The 18,654-nt window shown below is 37.0% G+C and overlaps 1 long non-coding RNA gene across 12 annotated transcripts in view; it reads left to right on the forward strand.

Annotated features, from left to right (window-relative positions):
* Nucleotides 1–4,888, forward strand: part of LOC103470447 (uncharacterized) — a 45,600-nt gene extending 40,712 nt beyond the window's left edge. For all 12 annotated transcript variants that reach the window (XR_534485.3, XR_014088900.1, XR_014088898.1 and 9 more), the window contains one exon: nt 1,935–4,888. This is a non-coding gene — a long non-coding RNA (uncharacterized LOC103470447). The remainder of the gene's footprint in view (nt 1–1,934) is intronic.
* The last annotated feature ends 13,766 nt before the right edge of the window (nt 4,889–18,654 follow it).

Here is an 18,654-nt window from a genome sequence, read left to right on the forward strand (position 1 = left end):
GTGACTTGCATTTTTATTCAGCTTCCCTCCATATTTTCTAAAGTCACTTTTAACCACAATTACTGCTGGAAGTTTGTTCTAGCTGGATTCTTCCATCTTTATGTATCTGGAGATTGAGCTCTGCCAGACTGGATAGATGACAATTATAAACAGCGATGTTCAAGTCTTGCCACAAACTGTCAATTGGATATAAATTTTTACTTTGACTGGGCCACTTTGACATTGAATAAATGTTAGGTCAGAACCATACCATCTAATTCCAAGTTGACCTGGTTATACGTTTAAGACCATTGTCCTGCTGGAAGGTAAACTTTCTCTACATTTGCTGTTTTATTGTTAGACTGACGCATATTTAGGTCCATCAATTTTTGCATCAACTATGAGTGGCATCCCTGTCATTGCTGATTAAACGCTTACCCAAATCACAATGTTACAACCACTAACCTAATATATAACAATGACATGTTCAGTTAGTTAGTTTTCATTTTCTTTTTTGCATGTAGGCAGAAATGTTTAATCTGACCAGACCACCTTCTTCCATGTATGTCCCCTAAATTAATTGTGGCAAACTTTCTACTGGACTTTTGCATGTCTTTATTTTAACATCGTCTTGTTTTTTCTTTCTCCTTTTCTCTTTGAGACACCAAATTTGTATAGGGCATTAGTAATATTTGTCAATTCAACAAATTCTCCCGCTGGAGCTGTGGAGCTCTGCAGCTCCTCCATTTAGCGAAGAACTATTGCAGCTTCTGTTGTTTAATGTTTAATGTGTGAGAATGTTGGACTGTAACCCGACTTTTCCTTAAACGTCTCCACAACTTTATCCCTGACTTTTCTGTTGTGCTCTTTGGTCTTCATGATGATGCTTATTCACACATATTCTCTAATAAACCTCAGAGACCTTCACAAAACAGTTAAATTTGTACTTGGATTAGATTACACAGAGGCAGACTCCTTTTACAAAGTAGTTGGAGGAAGGTAATTACCTTCCTGCCATATTGCCCATACTATATTTTATTTAGGTGCATCAGGTGAAAAGCTGCTGAATACAAGTACCTTCTACAGTGGTTATACCTTTATTTGTATAAAACATAAAAACCATGACTTTTTTTTATTTTTTATTACCAAGTAGCTTTGTGCTGATATTTAACAAAATAGTCCAGTTAAATACAGCAATCTTTGGCTGTTTTGTTAAAAAGACATATACAAGTTCAAGGGGTATGAATACTTTTACAAGTCTTTGTAATTACTTTAGTTATGGTGAAATCTAGTACAGAGAACATTATGCTGTGAAACCTCCAGGAGCAGACAGGGGTCAAATATTCCAGGAACAACTCGAGGTGCAGGTAACCCATGTCATACTTCGCATTTACAGAGGATCCAGTAAAGTGTTCTGTCGACCCTAAAGCTTTCCAGTTTTCTCAATGAGAAAATAATAAGCAGCTGTAACCCTGAGACACTCCCAGGCTTGTGTCCTTAGCTACAAGAAAACCTTTGCTGGGTTTCTTATCAGGTTCTAAGGATATCGTGTAAGACAATACATGTGAGAAGTGCAGAGTGAACAATGGGCGGAAAGTGCAGTGTGATATGAGGGGGACTAGTGTCAGTGGATATTGCTGAGGCCTTTGTTGCCTTCGAGTACCCTGGAAACTCACAGCTAACGTTATTTCTTTCATTCAGGCCTCGTGATCTGGGGTGTGATGAAATTCTCCAGCAAGTGATGTTCCTTATACTTCAGTGATGAAAAAGTCTGTGGGAGTGGAGCGTGTCCTTTTTTTCTTTGAGTGAAGGTCTAAAAGAGAACTGATCAAAGCATTTACTATAGATCTCACTGTTTTCGTCCACAGAGTTGTAACAGTTATTGTTCCAGTAAAATTCAATACATGGACTATTTATGGAGAACTAATTTTTTTGCAACAATTTGTCTCTTTCAGGTGGAGAGTTACTCGAATGAAGAAGAGAGGAGGCTGATTTTCGGCAAGAGGAAGATTTGAGATTCACTGGACTCTTGTTTTGAGTCAAAATAGCAGGACATTGATCCAGTTCAGCATCACCGAACAATCAAACAATGTTTTTGCTTGAGATGAAATTTTTACAAGCCAAACGATTCGCGAATAGGTGGAGAAGTGTAATAGAACAACACCAGGCCCAAAATTAATGACATACATATGATGCTAAATGTTTGCAGCTGCATCTTGAATTAAAAGTTACATTCACAAAATGATAGTCATAGAGTGGTCAAAAAATGTGAACAGTTTGGTGTAAAGCACTGGGGCAATTAGAAGATGCTTATAATAAGCCTCAACAAGAATTCCCCTTAAAAACATGTTGAAAAAACAATATAGGCTAAAGATGAACTGGTTTACCGGCAAAAAGAAAAACGGCGCAAAATTTTATGGACTGATGAAAAGAACTTTTTTGTTGGATCTAGAGCACACAGCCGGCTTGTCGGACGAACCCAAAATACTGAATTTACATCAGTTTACACCACATTCTTAATTATTATGCAAATTGGATTTAAGTGTCAAAGATTTAATTTTTTGTTGTTCCATTAAACTCATAGATAGTATTGTGTCTCATGGCTTTTCAAGTCACTATGTAACTAATCTCAGTCACCTGTGCTAATTAGCTTGCCAGGTGAGCTCAATTAAAGTAAAACTACTTAAGAAAGATTTTCCATATTAAAGCCAGCCACAGGTTTCAAGCAACATGGGAAAGGGCACAGATCGCTCTGCTGCCGAAAAGCGTCAGATTGTACAGTGCCTTGGCAAAGGAATGAAAACATTAGATATTTCACAAAAACTGAAGCGTGATCATCGTACTGTGAAGAGATTTGTGGCTGATTCAGAGCACAGGCGGGTTCGTGCAGATAAAGGCGTAATGAGGAAGGTTTCTGTTAGACAGATTCATCAGATTAAGACAGCAGCTGCTAAAATGCTATTACAAATCAGCAAACAGTTATTTGAAGCTGCTGGTGCCTCTGGAGTCCCACAAACCTCAAGGTGGAGGATCCTCCAGAGGTTTGCTGTTAAACCTTCTATTCGGCCACCCCTAACCAGTGATCAAAAGCAGAAACGGTGGCACTGGGCCCAGACATACATGAAGACTAATTTTCAAACAGTCTTGTTCACTGATAAATGTTGTGCAACCCTGGATGGTCTAGATGGATGGAGTAGTGGATGGGTGGTGGATGGCCACCATGTCCCAACAAGACTGCGACGTCAGCAAAGAGGTGGTAGAGTCACGTTTTGGGCCGGAATCATGGGGAGAGAGCTGGTCGGCCCCTTTAGGGTTCCCGAAGGTGGGAAAATGACCTCGGCAAAGTACATAGACTTTTTGTACCACTTTCTTCCATGATACAAAAAGAAGAGCCGTACCTTCAGTAGCAAAATCATCTTCATGCATGACACTGCACCATCTCATGCTGCAAGAAATACCACCGTGTCATTGGCTGCTATGGGCATAAAAGACGAGAAACTCATGGTGTGGCCACCATCTTCCCCTGACCTCAACCCTATGGAGAACCTTTGGAGTTTCCTCAAGCAGAAGCTCTATGAGGATGGGACACAGTCCACATCAAAACAGCAGCTCTGGAAAGCTATTCTGACAGCCTGCAAAGAAATTCAAGCAGAAACTATCCACAAACTCACAAGTTCAATGGATGCAAGAATTGTGAAGGTGATATCAAAGAAGGGGTCCTATGTTAACATGTAACTAGGTCTAAGAAGTTTTTGATTGAAATAGCTTTTGATTTTAGTACCTGTGACCACGTAATGCTGCATGTTCAAAGAATGACCATTTGCAGTTCTTTATATCCAATGAAATGTTTTAAAAACCTGTTCTGCATAATAATTTGGAACAGTGCATTTGAGTTTTTTTATTTTTGAAAGAAATCCTGCAGTCATTGGGAGGTTTGTTGAATAAAATTTAATTTATACCCTAAATGCTCATGACTTGAAAATTATACTGACCATCATTTGCATTGATTATTTACAAAAATATAAAAAAATATCACTTGCACAATAAATTGGAACACGGTGTAAATATATTATAGTACTTGAGGATGTACTGTTAGGTCATGTCTAAATTGAAATGAGATTAGAATGTGTTTTAACAACACAACATGGTCCAACACACCATTAAACTGAGCTGTATTTTGTTTCTAGACAAATAAAACTATAGTTACAAAATACCTAGCCCAGTCCTGGGACATTAATTCAACAAAAAACTTGTGAGGTGACTTCAAACATGACGTTTCTGAGGCAAAATGAAGAAATGCAAAAAATTGTCTAAGGCCAAGTACATAAAGCAGTTCTCAGAAAGTGACTTTACAACTAACTAGTCAATTGCTCATAAATGTATGGAAAATCAAAATCTAACCATTCTTCAGTTTCTCTATTGAATATTATGCAGCAAATATTTGAGAAAATTTAAAACTTTTTGGTGTTTCCTTGCCTACATTGGATTTTATTTGCCTTACAAATATTTTGTGAGACAGAAGTAATAAATGTGTTGCTTTATAATTTTAGACATAATGTGTGGTGTTCTCAATGATTTCGCCTGTCTGGAAATAAAAACTTTGTTCCGGATTATGAGTTTTGCCAACATTTTTAAATACACTGCTATCATTTTTAAACAGTTTAATTTTATTTTATATAATACGGCAGTTTAAAAACATAACAAATGACTGTTAATTGCTGATCAGACTGAAAATAAAAAAGACAAAAATTCCCTTTGCTCTAACAGGAAATTTGCCTGTTTTCCACAGAACAAAGTCTCTTGAAATGCAATGAAAAACATTTCTCTCATTAATGCATGATTCATATAGAAATGACTGGGATAATAAAGTAGACTTTATGACAGGTAAATAAAGATTTTCTTTCATTAAGCAATGTTTTGGGTGTGAGTTGTTTTCATCCTTTCTGCGCAACATTTTGGTTCTGCTGGCGTAAAGAACAGTATGCCTGACATAATTGGGTCCCTTTTGGCTCTGGAAAGAGCATGCAAGCTGATAAAAGCTGGCAGGTTGATCAAAGCATTTGTACATCTGGATCAACATTGTACACCTGACACAGTTGTAGTTTATCCAGACAAAAATCACAAACTATGAGAAAATGTTTTTCAGAGAGTGTAAACAACTAGAGCAACTGAGACATGTTGATGTGGTGGCATCTGTAAAGTTAAATTCTATATTTTATAGTTTTTTTTGTGAAAGAAAAACACAGTTTATTTTATAACTGAACTCATCTCTTGACCACAGTTTAGCATGCTCATTTATTTTATTCATCTTTATGTGCTTCCCCTTTGTCTCTTTTTTTACTTTTTCGTGTTAATTCCATTTTTTCCTCTTGATTTAACATGCATAGATATCGCTCATCCTTCCTTTATTTCCTTTACCAGCATCACTCTTCCCATCCTTCCTACCGCTCTCCTCCAGACTCGTCCATCGTCCTTCACCCCAACCTTAAACCTATTCTTTTCCGTCTCTTCCACTCTTTCACCAACCCCACCCTCCTTGAATTTCTTCCCCCTCTCATATGTCAGTTCCCAGTCCAGTCTTCCACTTGCCTAGTCATCATTTTTTTTCACACAGTCCTGTCCCTCTAATAGGGCCTGTATCATCATATCATATAATGTAGAATACCAGATCACAGCCAGAGATGAAAGATGGTCTCCACCTATCCCCTCCACGAGCCGCACACACACACACACACACACACACACACACGCACACACACACGCACACAAACACACACACGAACACGCACAAAACTGCGCTCACACACGTCAGTGGTCATATGGGACATGGATCCAAGTTGATGGCTGTCTCTGTGAACATTTCTGCCCCTCATGTTTGCAGCAAAATGCTGATGGGGTTGTTATAGCTATGACAGGTGAGTTGGTGTGTGTTGCAGGGGTGTCCAGTGATGTTTGTTTTAACTGCCAGGGGCTTTTGTTAGGAGACAAAGGATGCCTCGGAGCTATAGTGTCAAATCTGCAGGTAACCATCAAAATAAAGCAAACACCAACACAAAGTGTCTGGGGAGTGTTAAAATAGCTCAGTTTCCTTCACATCGGTTGGGTGAAAGACTTTTTTTCATACAAAGTTATAGAAAAATTTTTTAAAAAACGGGGATATAATTGAGTTTTATGTCCACAGAAGGATAGAATAAAGTCACACAACAGGAGGCTGGATTAAAAAAAGATATATTCATACAGGTGATGAGATATCAAAGTTTGCAGATTCAGTTTTTGCTGATATGTTCAGATGTATAATAGCCAATCAAAATCCATTGTATATCTTCTATAGACGACAAAGAATGGATTTTACAGTTTATATTTGGCTGAAATAATGAATTTCTTGTGTCGTTATGATGTTATTTATGATCAAAATTGACCCTTTAAGAATTTACAAGAATGTTTTAGTCACCATATGCGTAGTGAAAATGGTCTGTGAGATGTGTGGTGCACCTAGGACAAATTATAGGTATTTAATTCATAAACCCCAAACTAAATGATCTAGAGAAATGTGCTTAGGAATTCAGTTCATTTTAATTTCAGTTTAAGTCAACCCATTTCAGTTCAACACATTCTGCTTCAATTTAGCTGAATGTGATTCAGTTCAATCTAATTCTGCTTACTTGCGTTTCATTCTGTTTGATTCATTCAATGAATTCTCATAAACTGAGTTTTTTTTCCTATTCATATTCAGTTAAAAAAAACAGTTTATGCCACTACAACCAGATGTTACAGTCAGATTTAGATCCAAATATATGAAGTCCACTGTAATCCAAAATACAGTCTAATTCAGTTTGCCATTCAATGTCAAAAGGTAAAAACCAATCTAAGGAAACTTTATCATCTTGTTATCTTTGCTACGGTGCTTCATCTCAATCACAACAACGAGGCATATGGAACAGCCAGATTTCATTTAAAACGGAGCCTGATTATTCAAGAACAAAAAAGTACAATATACAATAAAGCACAGGGAAAAAAATATGGAAAAAAACAACAGTAACAAGGAAAAAGAGACAAATCTAAAAAAAGAGAATAACTATTTATGTTCTAATACGACCTAGGCTGTCTCACATAAAAACAGTACATCTGACTAGTTTCAACTAGTTTTTCAGTCACAATAGATTTTTCTTAAACCAGATACGAAACAACAAAACTTGTTAATAAAAGATTTTTCAATTAACCTGAGATGCATGTTTAAAACAACAAAAAGACATGCAAGTAACCAGGGAGAACCGATCAGACATGGGTAGAGCATAAAACCCTCACCCAGACCACATTGAAATGCAGCATGGTGGTATCAGTGGTAGCATAGCATAAAAACAGAATTTTTTGAGAGTGGAACATTTGTACATGGAGTTCAAAACCAGGTCTCTTGGGTAGCATTTTACAAATGTTCTGCCTGGCTAGGGTTGCCTCCTGCCCCAGAAATCAGATTCTTCAGCTGAGTCATGGACAGTGTGGCACACACTGAGAAAGAAAATATCTGTCACGTTAAACAAAAGCACATGTGCCAACTGTGAAAAGCAAAAAGAAAGAAAGAAAAGAGCATAAGTGTGTGTCAACAATTTTTGCTTTGGTCCCATACTCGTATTCCTATCTCTGAAGCCGGTTTAGCAAAACAGAAGGGTATTTCCTATAAGGTTGACTTCAAACAAATATCTTAAAAGCATCAAATTGCTTTGTTACAACTACATCTGGCTTTTTATAATCTCCTTGAGTTTATGGTACTTGCATATTCCAACTTCCTTCCACAGCCAAAACAATTCATTTAAAGTTAAGAAAAGGTTCTGAAACCACTTAAATGTGAGTGCTGGTCGCTTCACCTCTTCAGCATATCTTATCATTTTCATTTTGGCCTACTTTTAAAATCGTGAAAGCATATTCCTATCAGACACTGCTTTGTCATGTTCAGGTTATAGTGGCGGGGTTGGAGTTTATCCCAGCGGTCAACAAGGTATTCTTTGAACATTTAACCAGTCCATGACAGGGAAATACTAAAACATATGAGACAAACATAGATGTGGGTGGATTGGTCTTTTAAAAATGCTTTGCCTTTCATCCCAACCTACTAGCCATAAACAAACCATGTTCTTTGAATCTAATTAAATTATTGAATGAATGAATGAATCCTTGCAGTTTGTGGTAGAATTCACTCTTTTGCAAAAAATAAATAAAAATCTAAAGTATTTTAGTCACTGTTTAGGTAATAGAACATAACTTTTTCACAGTCGTCATTTTATTCCATGTAACAACTTACGTGTACATGAAAATAAAAAAAATAAAAACATAATTTAAATCTTAAAGTATTGACATTTTGTTATCAAGGACCTGACTCTGACAAGCAATAACACCTTTAATCCTCCACAGGTTAAAGAAGCATTGTGCAAGAAGTTGATCGTTCCCATTGTGATCTCTACACATTTCACGCATTTCCCAGAAACAGTCGGAGATCAATTCACTCACTCAAGTCATAATCAACATTGGGCAAAGTTCTAATTATTTTCCTTTTTCAGGTTCTCGAAGCAGAGCAGGGGGATTTATCTTTTCCTTTCTCAGATTTATTTTCCTGCGTAAACCCGTATATTGATATTATCAAGGTGAACCAACACAATCTGATTTGAACCATGAGAGTATGATTTCAACCTCTGATGAAACATGTTCCATTCAGACTGTTTAATGTGAGTCGTGTAAGAGAACACGCTTGTTAAAATGTTCTGTTTCATCCATGAGCACGACCTTGGTAGCTGCATCCAGGTAAAAGTGAAGAGAACTTCTCAACTCAATTATGTGTTAGAAATGTTTTGCACCCTTCTGTGCCTTTCTCTTCTTTATATACATTTTTTTTCCTTTCCCTCAAGACTGCATACTATTTCACTTTTATCTACAGATAGCAGGACTTTGTGTTATCTTTTTTTGTTTGGGGGAAGATTCAGTAGTTGCATCCACCCCATGATCCCAACAGACGACAAGATACAGAAGTGTGAGTCTGCAAAGTTTACACAAAGAAAAATGATGGGTTACTGAAACTACACTATTTTTCTGCTTACTCTCTCAGTAAATCTAGGAAACCATAGATGGCTGTAGTGTTCTACAATAAGCCAAGGAATTGTATTTCTTTTTACAAGTAGCTCAATCAAAATTTTAAATGAAATGTACCATGAAAAAACAAATATGGAACTGATAATGAATACACCGTAGAAGACATAATTCAACAAGACTCAAAATCCAAATCCTTCTGAGGTCACATGATAAATATCTAGGAATTAAGGATATAAAGACAATATCCTGACACTGAATTTAGTATTTTGTAAACCGATAACACAGTAATATCTGCCTTTCATACCTGATTTTTATTTATATGACACTGGAAGAAACACCCACAGAAAAATAATCTTGACAATGTAGCATAGTTTGGTCACCAAATAATTGCCGTAATTTTTGAATATGAGAAAAAGTTCTGTCATATTCTGGCGTATGGATGCCATGGCTTTTGCTTACATGTACACCACAAAATCAACACAACTTCAAATCATCTCCACAGTGCCATCTGAACCCTTTGTAGATGTCCCATTTTCCTGGTATGCAGGATTTTTGAAAGTGATGGTGAAGCTTGCTCTACTATCTAAATAATTCAAGTAGTAAATATCTGACCACTTCCAGAATATTTACAAAAAAAAATCTAATTCAATTCAGAAATGGTGAATTGTTCTATAGATTTAAGAAATAAAATTAACATACATCCTCCAGTGAAATGCACACCCTGGCTCCCAATATACATACACTATTCAGAACAGGAATGCAAACCATTTCAGACCTTGAAGATTTGATCATATTTGCTGGTTTGCAAGACATGTAATATGCATTTTTTATATAGAATTAACAGGAGCCTTAACAACTGTGAGTTCATTCAAGTGTAAACGTCATTCAGATGAACTGTTAATGTGTTCATTGATTAAGTTTTGTATTTGGAAAGTCTTCAAAATTCTAACTTATGGCAACCAGCTATAACATTTATGCAAAGAGCAAAAAAGTCAGTAAAATATATACTGTACTGCCATAAAATATACAGTGAAAACCTTAAGAAAAAAAGTTGGTATAACCAGCATACTAACTCAGAATAGATTGCCCTTTCACACCTTGGTATTTTTGGTTGGTTTTGGGAGTGGAGAATGCTTCATTTTAGCCTTGAAATGGTGACATAGTGCAAAAACCAATGAATCATACTTTGACATGAGTGTGCTCTAAGTGTTACAGCCCTATATACTCAGTCTACAAATCTGCACACTTGATAACATGATAGTTGCCTGTTATTATTTTTGTACTTCAAAAACAGTAAAGCTCGGTGTGAGGTCATTGCACTTCATGGTCAATCTATCTGCAAAGTCTGTATTTAACAAAACAGTGGGGCTGACTATGTTAAACATTTCTTGGTAAAAACGAAAGTCCAGCAGGAAAGGTTCCTTGCTGCACCTGAGAGTTCAATAAGGGCAGCTAGCGTATGCTCCTTACTCATGTTACGAGCCGTGAGTGACTGTTGCCATGCAGTATGTGATTGGCATGAGCAATATATCAGTTATGATACAATTATTTTGTGGGCCATACAGGAGCTTGATTTCAAGATGAAGTGAGTAAAGATGTACTTGCCATGTATGGATATGAAACTGTATACAAAATTATGAATTTATATCATTGTACTATATTATGTCTAAAGGAGCGGCAACGAAATTTGGTGTTTCTAAGCAGGGATAATTTATGGCTTAGTACTTCATCAAATAAGCCAAAGGCAAAACAGTAGTATAAATAAATAAATAGACTTCAATGTATAAGACTCAATGTTGGAAAACCAGGGTTGGTTGCATGTGATATTCTTGCTCAAGGGCTTTGCTATAAAGACAGCCACATCAGCTTAGAGGCACTTCAGAAAACCATTTTCACTCATCAGTCAGAACTGCCCTGCACTGCAACCAAAAGTGTTTTATACTGAATCAACAGGATACCTTAAACCAGCTCTTCATACAAACACCACCAGGTTATCTGGGCATAATGTTTCTCACAAATGGCACAAAACATCAAATGTTTCCAGTTGGAAAGCACTTTTTTTTTTTTTTTTTTTTTTTGCAGACTGCAGATCACAAGAGAAAATTACATTTTCATGTTCAGTTTGGTTAAATGTACATCCAAAATATACAGAAAAACAGAAACATTGCTGACATTCTGTCCCAGTCCTCAATAATGACAACATGACACTGTGACAGGCTGCTGTCATACAGCATCTCAGCATTGACTGTAGCATGTGCGGTTGCAGTGTGTGTCCTTCTCTTTTTGTCCAGTTGAGAGTGATTGATTTTGAAGTGCAGAATGTTGACAGTGTTCAGCTATCCCAGGAGGTATGAGACCATGGGCCCGAAACAGAGAAGCAGCCATCGCTTTCTTTTTCTCTCTGCCGCATCTGCCCTTTATTTCAACACATCTCTCAACCCCATTCCTTGTCCACTTTTTTTTACCCTCTTCCAGCTATTTTTACCCTGCTCTCTTGGCTTTATTGATAGGTAATATTGATATTTATGGCTGGATAAAATGAGCTGCCATCTTAGAAGTGCAGGGTGGGAGATCCCTTATGTGGGTCAGAAAGAGACAGACATGCTTGCTGATTTTCTTTGAATTCACAGCTGCTCGAGCTAATACCGCAGAGATGCAGCCCCTTGTCAAACTTGGATTCATAGGAAGAAAAGAAAAACAGAGAAGATGCGAAACAAAATAGTTTCAAATGTAATACTTTTTAGATAAATATAGGTTTATGTATATTGTGGATATTCTACCAATATACATGTATTTATCACATACATCACATGTTCATTCTTGAAGAAAGTTAACATTTTTAATTCTTCGAGAATTAAGAGGATTATTCTAAAATTCCACACCTATAGTGATGAATCATGCGTTTGTTCAACCTAAACACAGCATTAAAGAGGAAAATACTAAATTAATTGTGTGCAAACAGTATGTTTCAGCAAAGTTTCTTCAAATCCTGACCTCTTGATGTCATTCATGTTGGTCATATAAACATCAGATTTGGATATTGTGGATTTAATCGTGTTGCGTCTTCAAAACCTGGTGGTTGTTACGAAGACAGCCAGTAACAAACCGAGCCAGTGATCCTTTCTGCTCCTCCATTAGTGATGTCATGTTACCCACTCCTGGGGCCCCAGCTTTGTTTTCCCATCATGCCCCCGTTGCCTGCTGGTTGGTTTTTAAAGAAGCAGTGTTCTTCTTCAGCCTTTCAATTATACCATGCCCTGTAGCAGCATCCTGCACCCTCCACGCACACCAAGACAGGAGCTAAGCGAGTGGGAGGAATTGATTTGAATTTGGTGTCTAATGGGTGTTTTGGTGTTCCTGTGGTGTTTTTTTTGTGTGCCTGTGTTTGTACTGTGACTGGCTGATTTTAACTCCCTATAACTAGAGATATTCTGCAATAAATATTGTTTGGAGAAGTGCACTAATACAGAGGAAGTGGGGAAAATGTAGAGGTTATGTCTCCGAGGGAAACCTAAAGCGACAGATTCAAGTCTGTGAAAAAAAAAGAATAACTTGAATCTTGACAGTTCAAAAGTTAACACATTTTCTTTGCAATATAAGCAATGCAGCATAGCAAAATGGAATTACAAGCATACGTATTTATTCGAGGTTTTGAGTACTGCAGATTTTTTTAGAAAATGAGCCTTCGACGAGTAGATATGCGTAAAAACTTCCATAGTAATCCCAGCTACACACCAGTTCCATGTTTTCCCGTCTCCCTTCCTAAGACTCCCACGGCAACCAGACATGGGTCAAGTTCTTCTTTTAAAAGGATGACAGAGAGGTTGAAACCTTGCAACCACAAAAACAAGCAGTCTAGACAAGGCCCCACAATCCTGACCCCAGTTAGACCCCGTCCCCCACAGGGGCCCATAACACCTTTGTTTCCATGTTTGATTAATTCAATTTCCCGTCACACTAAAGCAGTCGCAAACGCCATTATATAAAAACTTGATATACCAAACTTTCACTACAGGTATGTATGCAGCATAAAGTTACAATGCAAATTTTTTATTATAATGCCAAAATGTTTTTTTTTTATTATTATCAACACAAAATATTCTCACAAAAGTCACTTTGTTTCATCAAATATTCAACTAAAGTCATTTTTTGTCAAAAGAAAAAACCTCTATGTTTTAATTATTTTTCTTTTTGTTTTTCAAAAACAGTACTATATTGCAATTGATTTTTGCTAGAAAAAAGAAATACGTATGTATTTTTGCAATATAGGACACAGCATTATTAGAGGAGGCTTGTTAAGAAGTAAAGCCACATTTTGCCATGAACAAAAGTTGAATTATTCATAACCCTGGCATATTAAGATTTGAAGCAATCTTTTAATTTTACGTACAGGTTTGTTCTGACATGCAAAATTAGTTTTAGAGTGACCAGGCCAGAATCCCGACTTGAATCTCATAGAGAATCTGTAGGGAGCTAAGGATAAGCGTGGTGGCAAAAATAAAGAAATAAATCTGAAATTAATCAACATAAATCAGATAAATATTTTCTTTCAATTTTCATGCTACCTTGAAATTATATTTTGAGAAATGCCTGACATATTTGCTCATTTTTATATATCTGCCTATCCAAACACATACAAGACATGAAAACAGATCTAGATTTCAATTCCCTATCAGTGCAGAATTATAGTTTTGTCAAACCATCTTGATATACAATCTGGCTATTGTATAAAATAAAATCAAAGTTTGGACATATGTATCATTTCTTAAATATTCTGAACTTTAACGTTTTTAATTCATTTATCTCCACCTTGCAATTTTGCAAGGCAGGTTGTGTTGTATATACTTCTTAAGTATTTCATTATTCCTTCGTATTTTTATAAAAATTAAGTCTGACTTTTGATAATCTTTGAAACTGGATCTTCCGGCACTTTGTAGTTCAACGGTTGCTAAAATGTCCTTAAATTAGACTGGGAAGAAGTGTCTTGGAGCCCGTGATTGAATAAATTAGGTCTGATGTCACCTGATTCTCAAGCTAGTTATTTCTCAAAAGACACATTCCTGGTTTTGTTTTAAGCAGCTGAAGGGAGCTGATTTAGCCATCTAATTATGAAATTAATATAGAGCTTCTATAGCAATCAGTGTCTTTCTTTAAAAGAACAAAGCCTGTGGTTTTTCATTGCGTCTTTGTCAGTTGTAGATCTGGGTAAGTGTTATGAAACTTAGCAAACATTTGCACTATGTGATTAATTCACAGGTACAAGTGCAGATGAGGCTATTGAGAAATCAAACAAATCCATAAAAATATAGTTATATAGTTTCTTTAATTGTTGCCAATATTGTCAGGTTGCATGCTGCTGGAAAAGTACATCCACTTTCTTAATTTATGAAGAAGGACAAGAGCGCTGATAAATGGCCCGCATTTGTATAGCACTTTATCTAGTCTGAGGACTCCAAAGGGCTAAACACTCAGTCACTCGCCCATTCATACACGCTTTTGTTCTTCACCAGCATTTTTTTTGTCTCTCTACCAGTTTGATCCAAAATGACACCAAGAAACCAATGTAAGATTTTCCTTCCTTCCTCCAAGTGTTCCTGCAGACTCCTCGTCCACCTCGCTCCATCTTCTGCCGCCCCACGAAGAACCATGAAGTGTCTGAGTCATCCTCGATTACAGCATGTATTTATAGAGAGTAGAGTCAGGACCTGGGCCCTGCGTGTACTTGTTAGTGTGCGTGTGTGTGTGCGTGGGTGGATAGGTGTCTTCACACTGCCTAAAACGAGGACCAGTTGTTTGATGACTCACTTCGGCCAGTGGACACTGCATACCGGGTGAACTGACGTCAGCCTGACCTTAGACGGAGGAACCGTTTGCAGTGACCTCATTCCAGATCAGGTTAGAAAGGTGAAGTGCTCGACACTATCCGTCAAGACCCTCCGTTTGATTTGCTCATTTCCTCAGCGCAAGACAAAGTAAGCATGTGGCATTGCGCTGTATGAACACAAAGCCACATTTACAGATTAAAGCTTTTTGTCTTCCCCTCTACCCACACACACATAGATGCTTATCCACTGACTGTGTCCAGATACACACATGAACAAATAGTCCTCTACAATGAACTCGGCCAGCATATACATACAAACTGTGTCTATGGAGGCCTTCATGTTGTTGACGTTTGAACATTTCAATTGAGAAAGCTCTGAGACCTGCAGCTGCCCGTCTCGTCTGCTCGGGACAGAGAAAGGGCGGGGGTCCCGCTTTTTTTTTTTTTTTTTTAGTAGGGAAGGCGAGAATTAAGGCAAGAATGCTTTTTCAATGAGAGATGAGGCATATTGAAAACTATATTAAATTACCCTGATTAACAATTTTACCACGATCGGGCAAGCTGTGGGGGGTGCTCCATGGGGAGGCTCGAAGACTATTCATCCCCACAGTGCCGGGGTCGAAAGGAGCCCCAAGTTCACAGGCTCAGGCCCTTTGTTATGTTAACGTCGTATCCCAAATCAGCTGCCTCCTCCATCGCCAGACACAAGCACTTGCCTGAGAACTTGAGAGAAGTCGTAGCTCCCCTGTTCATCTCAAGCCATCCACCCACTCCACCCTGACACACACACGTAAACACACACACACACAGGCACTTTCAGGCACAACTTCATATTTCCGTAATTGGAAAGAGGGTGGCAGATGTGCAGCAATGAGTCTCTTTTGTCCTGAATTCATCTATTTATCTTTTGTGACAAAATGTGTAAAAATATAAAGAAAACATACTTTTCAAATCATGAAATTATTTTTTTTGTCAGGAAAATATATCAAGTAATATGTCATTAAGAAAGAAGTGTTTTAACCCCCAAGTCTCTTGGGAGTGATAATCAATACAAATTAGGCGGGGAGTTGATAAGACATGTATTAGAGGTCAAGAGTTAAATTCTGGTCAAACAGCCTTGACCTAGGGTCAAAGTATTTAGTGAGAGCGCGCCACTAGTGGACAATTATATTGATCTTAAATGTGGACCTGGTGCATTCAATTTCTGAAGAATAGTCAGGAAGAGATGTATAATCTTATTCTTTTATTTTAATTTCATCTAGATAATAATATACATTTTAATTTTTGTACATTTCAATTTCTGAGTATGATTTTATATATGAGAAAACCTAAAAAATAAAATATTACAGCTTTGAGTTGCACACGATGTATAATACACTCTATGCCTGATAAACATAAACAACAATATCAATAGGATTAACAACAAGATTAGACAAATTTAGCAAAAAAAAAACAAAAAAAAACATGCAATATAATTATATACCACAGTTCTGAAGACCCTGATGGTCCTGAGTTGTGGGCTTGATCAACTGCCCTCTTCTCTCAGCTCTCTATTGTTGTGCCAAAACCATAACCAGGAGAGGGAGAGGAAGAAAAAAAAAACATCTCATCAATGCAAATTAAACACCCAGAACCTGGGGAGCTTCGGTTAGCTTGCCAGTTCACAAGAATAAAAAAATCGAGAAAAAAAGAAAAAAAAAAATCACCAGCTTTTACTTCCAAATCTTGCTGTTACACACAGATTCCTCATATTAACATGAAATAGTCAGTCGTATCCATGGATTAGTCTACAGTGAGTTAAAAAGCCGTATCCACACTCTGGCTGCCACAAGAGAAAATAAGGACGCCTCTAATTCTGCCAGCATAATTGCCTGATTATAATGAGCTTCCCTCTCTCTCTCTCCCCCTCTAGCTCTGTCTTAATTTCTCAGTGTGTCTGCTATTGTCCACACACACACATGCAGTCAAACACTGCACCCTAATTCTTATAAATCGACCTTCATATGAACAGGGGAGGAAAAATTGCATTAATACTTTGGACTGCTACACTTGTGCACTGCGAGTGTAAATGCAATGTGTTTTCTTTTCTCTGTAGACAATAGTCGAAACAGCATTTGTGCAGAAAATAAAAACAATATAAGAACAAGGAAGATGTGGCATAATGGTGACATCCTGGCAAGCACAATGACTACACCAGGCAGTGCAGTTGTTGGTGTTTTAGTCTTCATTTAAATCAACTAGATTTGCACACACCTGAAATTACAAAGTGTGTAATAGAAAATTGAACATTTACTTTTAAAGCCATATCTCTTTTTAGTTTTAAACTTTTTTATGAGTGAGTGGTTGAACAGTAGACACATTATAAAGTACCAGAGAAGATGTTGTATTACAACTTTGCATGCTCTTTTTTATTCAATCAAACCTATGAGTATGTCTAAAAATTATAGCATTTTATTCAAGGTTTTTTTAATCACATTCTGCAGTTTTCTTTTTTTTTACTTCCACACTCATTGTAATGTTAGTCAAATGCAGCAAGATAGACCATAAAAATGAATTGGCAGAAAAAGAAGCAAATATTGATGTCCATAGATAGATAGATAGAGCTGCTTCTACATGTACGAATGCATGTACGTATGTATTTCTACTTTGTTATTTTTCCATTAGTAAGTTAATTACCAACAGAAAAAAAGTTAGCATGTTAGTAACTTTCATGTTTGCTATTCTGTGTGTAATATTTTCACTCAGCTGCAGCTGCATGCATCGCGTTGCTCAACCAGGATTTGTTTTTCCATTCTCCTAAAACCGCCTAAACCCGGACACGGGCGAAATGAACGTGCCCACTCATGAACACTTTTGCTTAATTATAATCCCTGATGGAAAATCTGCAGAGGGAGAAATCTGAATACATTAGCTCGGATGCAGGGAATATCAGCTCTTATAAGGTTGTGTCTATATATATAATATTAATTGCTGTGAGGGTTTTCTTCCTATCTACAAAATAAAAAATAAAAAAAACACACTTTGTGATTGTTAATTTGTTGGATGTCAAATTGCAGAAATAGCTGAAAAGGGTGATTTGGTGACAGCAGTCATTTGAATAGACATTTATTTAACATATAAGTTGTTTTTTTTAAATCACTGACATCAACACGAGTTAATGCAAGCAAAAAATAAAACCTTGTGTTTTGTTAATATTTTTTTTCTAATTTTAAATACAAATTACATAAAAAAATAAATAAGTGACAACAGGATTTTTTTTCTACTGCTGTTCTGAGGTAACAGCAGCAATAGAAAAGAGGCATATAAACTGCAGATTTTAAAATAAAGTTTACAGATTTGAGCCGAGGTTTTAACTGTATTGTCGGATATTAAATGATTAAGCTATTTAGCAATGACTATTGTCAGTCCTTCACAAAATCGTCCAAGGCAAACGGGCGAATTTCTGTGGTTAACCAAATCTGTGCTATGAATCCCACATTACTCTGCTTAAGCAAGAAGCTGCTGGTTTTGGAGGAGAAATGTAGACTGCACATAAATTATTCAGCAGTATTTGCATTTGCATTGTAATTTGCATGCTTGCAGATTAGAGAGAATGAGGAAGGAGGCGCTGCACCAAAGAGAATTACATTTTGAACCATTTTCTGTCCTGCTGGTGAGGAGATGACACAGATTTTTCTTCCATCATCCCCTTTCTGCATCGAGGTACGCCACTGAGATCAGTGGCACACATTTCAAACTGTTGTTTGATTAATAAAAGAAGGAAATGATGTTTA

This window comes from Poecilia reticulata, chromosome 9 (assembly GCF_904066995.2).
Source record: "Poecilia reticulata chromosome 9, P_reticulata-male-v2, whole genome shotgun sequence".
In the NCBI taxonomy this organism is placed as follows: domain Eukaryota; kingdom Metazoa; phylum Chordata; class Actinopteri; order Cyprinodontiformes; family Poeciliidae; genus Poecilia; species Poecilia reticulata.